The 9,618-nt window shown below is 38.4% G+C and overlaps 1 long non-coding RNA gene across 1 annotated transcript; it reads right to left on the bottom strand.

The window, feature by feature from the left end:
* Positions 1 to 6,031: 6,031 nt before the first annotated feature.
* LOC127522749 (uncharacterized) lies at positions 6,032 to 8,784 on the bottom strand. The gene is made up of 3 exons (XR_007932681.1): positions 8,524 to 8,784; positions 7,418 to 7,950; positions 6,032 to 6,894 (listed from the first exon to the last, which is right to left on the bottom strand). It is a non-coding gene; the product is annotated as an uncharacterized LOC127522749 (long non-coding RNA).
* Positions 8,785 to 9,618: the final 834 nt, after the last annotated feature.

Below are 9,618 nucleotides of genomic sequence, written 5' to 3'. Positions count from 1 at the left end.
TTTATTGAGTAATCCAATATTTTGTAGAGGGGGGTCAGAATTACAATTTTCACCTGAGATTTGGAATCAGATTACAGGGGGGTAAAATCAGTTTAGAACAACATCATTATTTTATTTTTACACATCCCTGACACCAACATAGTGTCGGCCCAGATCCGGCCCACATTTGGTCCGCGTGTAATCCACATGTACCAGATCTGGCCCACACTATGTTGCTGTCTGGGGAGATTGGCCTGTTAGTTAAATCTGTTGACGTTAGCAATCTTTGTTGCATTATATGCCAACAGTTCAAAAATGGCAAAAATCTTGTGTTTTTCGACCAAAGTTCGCATTTACTCATATTAGCTACAGATATCTTAATATCCTTTTAGATTCTAATCTTTTTTTAATTTTTAAGGCCCAATATGGTTAATTTCCAGAGATAGGGATCTCAATGCGTCGCCATGAGTAAATTGGTACACATTTTCAATGGTCACACATTTTTCTGAAGAACAAATAATGTTAAAACTAGAAATGTATATGTGTAAAAGAGGAAAACCATAGAGATACACAATCCAGCACACATTCTTACTCCTCTCTTCTTCTCCTTTGTCCTGATCCAACTACTCCTCTTCTCCTTCATCTATTCCTCTCCCTCACCCAGACATTATTTTTTTCTCTCTGCTCCTCTGTGTTGTTCTGCATCCACACAAATCTGATTCAAAGAGTCCTATTTTACTGTGTGTCCATGTAATTAAAAGAACCTCAACACCTGACTGCCTCCAACTGGAATCTGCTATTTCTCAATAAATCAGTGATCTGCTAATTAAAAATGTTTATCAATTGTTTCAGTATTTGTTTGATATATTTTTTCATATTTTTGAGCTGCTGTTGTTGCAAAAGTGTAGGTTTTATACTATATTTAAAGTTTGGAACATTAGGTCTTCATTTCTGACATGCTGTGTTTAAGCATTTGTAAATAAGATGAGAAAGATCCATGATTTTGGTATGGGGTAAACTTATATGAAAAGAAAACGTAAGCATTTTAGAAACGTGTTAATTGACTGCATTTTGTGTGAAAAGGACATGAATTGTGTTAATGGTATGGTCAAAACAGACGGATGTTCTGCTAAATGTGTTTAGAGTTTTGAAAATGTGACTACAGATTGGACAAAAGTATGTTAGCAATTGAAAAAACAAACAAACAAACAAAAAAAACAAACTGTAAACAATAATTAATCCAAACACAACTCATTGCAATTTCAGCTGAAAGCTGGCCCAGGTGTCCTATTTTTAGTCTCTCTTACAGTAGTAGGCCTAGTATTTTTATTTATTTATTTATTTATTTTGTCATCTTTTGATAAATCGGGGGATTGGCTTCGGAATGATTTTGTTTGGAAACATGGATCAAGGAAGACACATTGGTGGGGAAAGAAGAGTGTCAGAGTTGGGTCGTGGGGAGGCTGGAGTCTCTCCCAGCATCTCGGCTCATAGGCAGGAAAACACCCTAGATGGCCGGTCCATCACAGGGACGACACACTCACAGACATTCATATTCACACAAACACCTACGGGCAAACTTACAGTCTCCAAATCACCTTCCTGTATGTGTTTGGATTGTGGGGTGAACCCTCTGCAGAGGAAACCAACATCAACACAGAGAGAACATACAAACTCCACACAGAAAGACTCCTGGCACAGCTTGAACTCCAATTCTGCACATTCTTGATCTCTATAATGAAATACTGATTTGAAAAATCACTCGAACTTCGAAGATCAAAGTGTTCCCTGTTGTCGTGTTTTTGTTTGTTGTTTTTTGTTTTTAGGTCAGTGTGTTATGAATGCAATGCATGTTTTTTGAATGTGAATTGTTGCCAGTGTTATGGTGGAACGAGCTTATTTTGAGACATATATGAAGTGTTTTGTTGGTCTGGTTGAGTTTTGGAGGTGAGATGAGCTGCTTGACCAAGATTCATGTTGGTATCAGACTGTATGAGGAGTTTTGAAAATGTGGCTTATTGAACAATGCTTGTTAGCAATTGAAAAATGAAACTGTAATAATTAAACCAGCTAAAATAACTGATTAACCATTATTAATTAATTGTAGCTAATACAAACCCGATTCCAAAAAAGGTGGGACACTGTACAAATTGTGAATAAAAAAGGAATGCAGTGATGTGGAAGTTTCAAATTTCAATATTTTATTCAGAATACAACATAGATGACATATCAAATGTTTAAACTGAGAAAATGTATCATTTTAAGGGAAAAATAAGTTGATTTTAAATTTCATGGCATCAACACATCTCAAAAAAGTTGGGACAAGGCCATGTTTACCACTGTGTGGCATCCCCTCTTCTTTTTATAACAGTCTGCAAACGTCTGGGGACTGAGGAGACAAGTTGCTCAAGTTTAGGAATAGGAATGTTGTCCCATTCTTGTCTAACACAGGCTTCTAGTTGCTCAACTGTCTTAGGTCTTCTTTGTCGCATCTTCCTCTTTATGATGAGGCAAATGTTCTCTATGGGTGAAAGATCTGGACTGCAGGCTGGCCATTTCAGTACCCGGATCCTTCTTCTACGCAGCCATGATATTGTAATTGATGCAGTATGTGGTCTGGCATTGTCATGTTGGAAAATGCAAGGTCTTCCCTGAAAGAGACAACGTCTGGATGGGAGCATATGTTGTTCTAGAACTTGGATATACCTTTCAGCATTGATGGTGCCTTTCCAGATGTGTAAGCTGCCCATGCCACACGCACTCATGCAACCCCATACCATCAGAGATGCGGGCTTCTGAACTGAGCGCTGATAACAACTTGGGTTGTCCTTGTCCTCTTCAGTCCGGATGACATGGCGTCCCAGTTTTCCAAAAAGAACTTCAAATTTTGATTCGTCTGACCACAGAACAGTTTTCCACTTTGCCACAGTCCATTTTAAATGAGCCTTGGCACAGCGAAAACGCCTACGCTTCTGGATCATGTTTAGATATGGCTTCTTTTTTGACCTATAGAGTTTTAGCCGGCAACGGCGAATGGCACGGTGGATTGTGTTCACCGACAATGTTTTCTGGAAGTATTCCTGAGCCCATGTTGTGATTTCCATTATTGTAGCATTCCTGTATGTGATGCAGTGCCGTCTAAGGGCCCGAAGATCAAGGGCATCCAGTATGGTTTTCCGGCCTTGACCCTTACGCACAGAGATTGTTCCAGATTCTCTGAATCTTTGGATGATATTATGCACTGTAGATGATGATAACTTCAAACTCTTTGCAATTTTTCTCTGAGAAACTCCTTTCTGATATTGCTCCACTATTTTTCGCCATAGCACTGGGGGAATTGGTGATCCTCTGCCCATCTTGACTTCTGAGAGACACTGCCACTCTGAGAGGCTCTTTTTATACCCAATCTTGTTGCCAACTGACCTAATAAGTTGCAAATTGGTCCTCCAGCTGTTCCTTATATGTACATTTAACTTTTCCGGCCTCTTATTGCTACCTGTCCCAACTTTTTTGGAATGTGTAGCTCTCATGAAATCCAAAATGAGCCAATATTTGGCATGACGTTTCAAAATGTCTCACTTTCAACATTTGATATGTTATCTATATTCTATTGTGAATAAAATATAAGTTTATGAGATTTGTAAATTATTGCATTCCTTTTCTATTCACAATTTGTACAGTGTCCCAACTTTTTTGGAATCGGGTTTGTATATTAAAAACATTGAAATAATAACTGCTTTTTGGTTAGATTTTTAGGTAACAGACTGAAATCTTGAGAAATAGCTGATTCCAATCTCAGTCAGGTGTTGAAGTTCTTTTCATTACTTGGACATACATTTGTTCAATGTGGGTGCTGAACAACTCAGAGAAGCAGAGAGAGAGAGAGAGAAAAAAATAATGTCTGGACGAGGCAGAGGAAGAGTTGAAGGAGAAGAGGAGTAGTTGGATCAGGACAAGAGAAGAGGTATGGGAGAGGAGGAAGAATGTGTGCTGGATTGTGCATCTTATGTTTTCCCCCTTACACGTGGAACCTATGAAAGCTTATTTCTCCCATGAATAGAAAATAAAAAAAAGTAATTGTGACTTTTAAATCTCACAATTCTGACTTTTCTCCTCTAAATCCCTAGTTTATATCTCACAATTCAGAGGGGAAAAAGTCAGAATTGTGAGATGTAAACTCGCAATTGCAAGAACAAAAGTCACAATTACCTTTAATACTTTTTTATTCTGTGGTGGAAAAAAGCTTCCATAATAACCAAAGGCCATGTATGTTGGATTTGTTGTTTATCAATGGCAGCAATTTCATTTTTTAATTTCAGTAAAAGCTTCACGTAAAGCTTTTACAATGATTCCAGCACCATATATGCAGAATAGCCTATGTGGTCTGCGTAGGGCACTAACTACCAGGGGGAACACCATCAGCACCACACACCTACCCCAGAAAGAGATTTCAATGGAGGGGGCAACTGAAGTTCTACATAGGGGACTCATTTGACCAGTAGTTGCCCTGAGCAATTCTGTTACTTTCTTCTTCTTTTTTCTACTGTACAATCTATAAAGTAATGACTCATTCACTTTTAGATAGTTTCTATGTTGCCAAGAATGCACACATTCAACACTCAACCAAAAATGGAGAATGGCTTACATGTAAGCATACTTTTACTGCAGTAAAAGGAAATTTAATTATAAAAACAGTACATTTCATATTAGGTAGAACGGAAACATGACAAATAGCCTAATGCAGTTTTCGTAAAACTGTTAGTATTTTGACAGTCATTGCTCTTTGATTGACTATATGTTTATGTTGGGTAGAAAACTAGTGCTAGTGTTTTGACAGAACGACTCGATTTTGAATCAGGTTTGCTGTGTTTTGATAGAGTTAGTATATTATGTAGAAAAGGTTTTTTTTTTAGCATTTTGAAATATAGAGTTTGTATTTATTTAACAAAATATGGTTTTGGGCAGAAAATTAACTATTTGGCTAATTGTGTGTGTTGCTGTGTTAAGAGTTTAGAAAAAGTAGTTTACAGTTTTTTTACGATTGCTTACACACTAAAATTAAAAATAACACAGTTACTGAAACTCTACACTCAAGGTGCAAAACCTTAGCTCAGATCTGTAGAACTATAAGCACATTCTCAGCCTCACACTTTTTGCAAAACACTACACACATTGTTTTGCACAACACCAAACACACTTCTCTACATTAGACACAGAAATCTAACATAATGTCACTTCTTTGTCATTTCAAGACACTGCTTTCCAAAATACCACCCCTATAAACCAATTGATCAAACATGGCCATCAGGTGTTCAGACACTTAGGTGCTTAACTGTAAACTCAACAATCAGGTGCAAGTACTATAAAAAGGCAAAAGGTGAGTTTATGTGTCTTCACCAAATGGAAGGCATTGTTGGGAGGGAGAGGGAGAAACATCATTTTGAATGTCCCGGGCTAACGTGGTGGTAACATCACAATGTATGTTGCAATCACATAGAATGGGGTCCTCCACCAGCATGCCAACTTAGGCCCTTACAACACGGCCCACATATTCACATTTTAGAAAGACTACACAAAATCGTCACAGCAGAACACCAAATGGATGCAGAGCAGATGAGCAGTGTTGGGGTAGTTACTCAAAAAATTTAATTAGTTACTAGTTACTAGTTACTTCTGTAAATTGTAATGAGATTACTTTACTAGTTACTGCATTTGAAAAGTAACTTCACTACTTATTACTTTACTTACCTTTTTCTTAATTTACCATGTAGATACATGGACAAACATCATAGCCCTATCATCACTTAACCTTTCTGCATAGAGTTTATTGTATAAATATTGAACCATATGAAAGAACAATATCCCGTCTGCACAAAGAAATATGCCTCACCGTAAAATCCAGAAACAACAGGATAAAGAAGGCTATGGTGGGGTCATTTTAAAATGGTGTCAACACACAAGTTTCAAAAAACAGGCTTTGGGAAACATGAGAACAAAACTCTTCTCCTGAGAACAAAACCAGCTTTTTATTAGATTCATGGCAACAACAAAAAAAGAAGTGGTCAATGAAAAATATAAAAATAAAGGTCACTTTATCCTATAAAAAATAAATCTTAATTTAAAATGCACTTAAGCCCAAAAAAGGAAATAGAAAATGAAAGTAATTAATTAAACAGAAAATTCACGTTATTCCAAAAACCCTCACCCCGTTTTCCCCTTAGCTCGCTCTCCTCTGACTCCTGGAGATGTGGCTTCCAGAGGCGGTAACATACCAAGTCACAAACTTTTGAACCTATTAAAGAATTATTGTTTGTTGCAATTATCACAATGCACAAAACAGAAAGTGCAACAAAAGTGCAACAGTGAAAATAGAAAGTGCAACAAAAAGTTTATCTCATAAACTTTATCCCATTCAATTCATTTTTCTCTCTATTCTTCGAAATAACGATTGTATCGCATAAGTAAAAGTCTTTCAATTCTTTTATCTGACAGCCTGTTCCTCTTTGGGGTCAGAACAATACTGCCCAGGCTGAAAAGCCTTTCGACCGGTGCACTTGACGGTATTGGAGTGTTGCACTGCTTTGCAATTTCCTTAATCCTGGGGAACCTGGAGAGAACCTCCCAGTCAGATCCAGGCATTTTTAAGTACTCCATGACTTCAGTCTCTGCGGTGTAGAAAAAAAACTTTTCAAATTCAAAAAAGTCATTGTGACTGGAGGCGGCAGGGCTCTGAACTGCTGGTCTCATCAGTGGCTTGTCAGGAATCCGGGCACGACACTCAGAAATTAGCATGGTTTTAACAGCATCTCTTCTCTTCTCATCTTTGAGCCAGCGGACCTTTAATTTGGGCGTTGTGGCAGCAGCCATCAGAGCATCCTTGCTGTCCAAAACGGATGCAAATCTGTCTTTGATTGCCTTTGATATGAAATAGTAGGCTACATTAGACAAACATATATAGTTCAATTAACAGCTTTTACAGCCTCATAAATTTGGGCTACAGTACATCAGCTATATTAAACTGCAGGCCTATAGCCTACACTGCAAGCTATTATTTAAGGCGGCACTGATAAAAATGATTTTGTGGTGAAGTAAATACTACAGAAAAAAACAATGTAATTTACATGAAAAAGTTAGTTCAGGCAAGAATAAAAAAAACTAAGTAAATTCTTCATTCAATGTTATATTGTTTGAGTGAAATGTATTGAAAAGGAAACTTCAACTAAATAGATATTCAACATTTTCCTAGCCAAGTTAAAATTACTTATTTTCTTTGTTACTTTCATTTAACTTAGTTAAGTAGAGTTTACTTAATTCCATATGTGAAATTTACTTAAAAGACGTGTGCAAAAACTTGCCAAATAAAAATTAAGTGAATTGTTTTTTTGTTTTTTTTTCATGTAGGGCCTATTCATTTTTTTTTTATTCAATATGTGTTTACCTGTACAATAGCACCAGGCATGCCAGCTGTCATCTGGGAAAGGCCATCCTTCAATGCAAGCAACTTTGACATGAGAATCTCTAGGTTGGCAGGAGGGTGCCGTAGTAGCAATCATCTTCTCCTTGTAGTATATCTAATGCAGCAGCAAGAGGACTTAACACTGCACAATATTCCTTCAGGAACTGATACTCTCGCTCAGTGATGCTCTTTACACTCAGTCTAGAAAAAAATGGTGTTTAAATCTCTGATTGGGATTTCTGTGATGAGAGACAAGGCGTCATAAGTTGAGTTCCAGCGTGTAGCAGTGGGTATGATGAGCTTTCTTTTTAGCACATCCTCAACCTGGTCTGAAGCCACAATAGAGCAACTAGTTTTTGTCCAGAGAGCTGCACACTTGGCAAGAGCACTTCTGTAAACTGCTTTACAGTCATTGTTACTGGTCAGCCATTTCTCTAGGTCATTTTTTGCGATCAGGTTTAGTGTATGTGATGCACAGCGCAGATGAGGCGGCAGTGAAAATGTCTCATCTGATTCTGTGGAGAGTGTAAAAGTGCAACATCAGTAAAAGTGACCTCCTCCTCTCCCTCCTCATCAGATGACTCGTCAGAGTCAGACCCATCATCAGGATGGGATTCAAACATTCTAAAGACTTTTACAAAATTGCTATCATTATCAGTGACACATGCTGTTACTTTATGTGATAGTCCAAAGGATGAATGAACCTGTTCTATTTCGCTAGCTATGACATCGTAAGTGTGTCTTCCTCTCACTCTCTTGCAGGCAAGAGCAGCCTTCTCGCGTTTAAAACTAATGCTGTCTATCCAGTGCACCGTCATTACTAAATAACTTTTGTTGTTGGCGGACCAAATGTCCGCGGTGGTACACACATGATCCAGGGACTCGAACGTTCTTTTAAGCTTTGATTCCATGTCGGAATAACACTTATCCATGTAATGTGAAAATGTTTTCCTGTCGGACGTTGGCTTGCGAGTCGCGGGTATTTTATCTAGTATTTTTCTAAACCTGGGCGATTCAATGGTCGACAGGGGAAGCATGTCTTCTACAATGAACCCTGCAACTAGCCTGTTCATTTCGTTTTGTGTTACCTGCTGCGCTCCAAGACTTGAGAAAAGCTTAGCTTGTTTAGCCGGGGTCGGCTGATGATGAGTGACTCCTTCAAATGACCGGTGAGCAGGATCTTTCGCCACAAGTTTTGTATTGCCATGCTGGGCTGACAAATGCTTAGACAGGTTGCTCATCGAGTTGGCAGCAGTTGAAAGACACTTGTCGCCTAGGCATAGTGTGCATTTCACACGAATATTTTAGTCCTTTCGAGCAATAAACTGAAAGTAATGTGAATATCGCCAGTGGCCGAAACCCCCTATCTCCGTCTCCATCTCCATTTCCCGCTCCCCTTCGCACCAGCAGCTAAGTCAAATCGATCTCTATGGCAACGGCAAACATACAGGCACACGCATGCACGCACCACTTAAACAGACAGAACTTTACACACAGGCAAACACGGCTTGGGTAACGCAGGAAAGCGCGTTCCTATAGTCTAGTAAAGTAGTGTAGTTACCAATATTATTAGTGTAATGCGTTACTTTACTTCGTTACCCAAAAAAGTAATATAGTTACTGTAATCCGTTACTTTGTAACTCGTTACCCCCAACACTGCAGATGAGATACATTGTCATATGGTCTGGTCCAAAACTGGTTTCATTAGCGTCCACAATTTTCACTCCAATACCTCCCACCATACTGTCCCTTCCTTAAACCCATTGAGGAGGGGTTTTTTTTTTTTGGCATGGAAGGTTTACAATCTCCAGCCCTATGTCAGGGTATGCCTCATTCAAGCCATGGAGGAGGCCTGTGACCTAACTGATGCAGGGTCTGTGCAAGGATGGATTCACCATTCAAGAAGATTCTTCACTCGCTGTCTTGCGTGAGAGGACATCGCCTGTGATGTGGATGAAGTGCTATGGCCAGATCCAGCTAGGCCGAGAGATGATGCTTAGGTGTTTTTTCTTTTCTTTTTTTTTTTTTTTTAAATCATGCTTTGTTTTGTCTCCACAAATGTTTTTGTTTGTGTAATATATTGTATTTAGAATATGTACTGATTTCCAGTGCAAAATGTAACCTTTGGAAAGGCATGGATGTATTGAATGGTTTTACAATGTGGTGAGAAATAAATATTTTCA

Source organism: Ctenopharyngodon idella, chromosome 11, assembly GCF_019924925.1.
Source record: "Ctenopharyngodon idella isolate HZGC_01 chromosome 11, HZGC01, whole genome shotgun sequence".
Lineage (NCBI taxonomy): Eukaryota > Metazoa > Chordata > Actinopteri > Cypriniformes > Xenocyprididae > Ctenopharyngodon > Ctenopharyngodon idella.
Note: the sequence above shows the minus strand (reverse complement) of the source record. Positions and strands in the feature narration are given on the sequence as shown.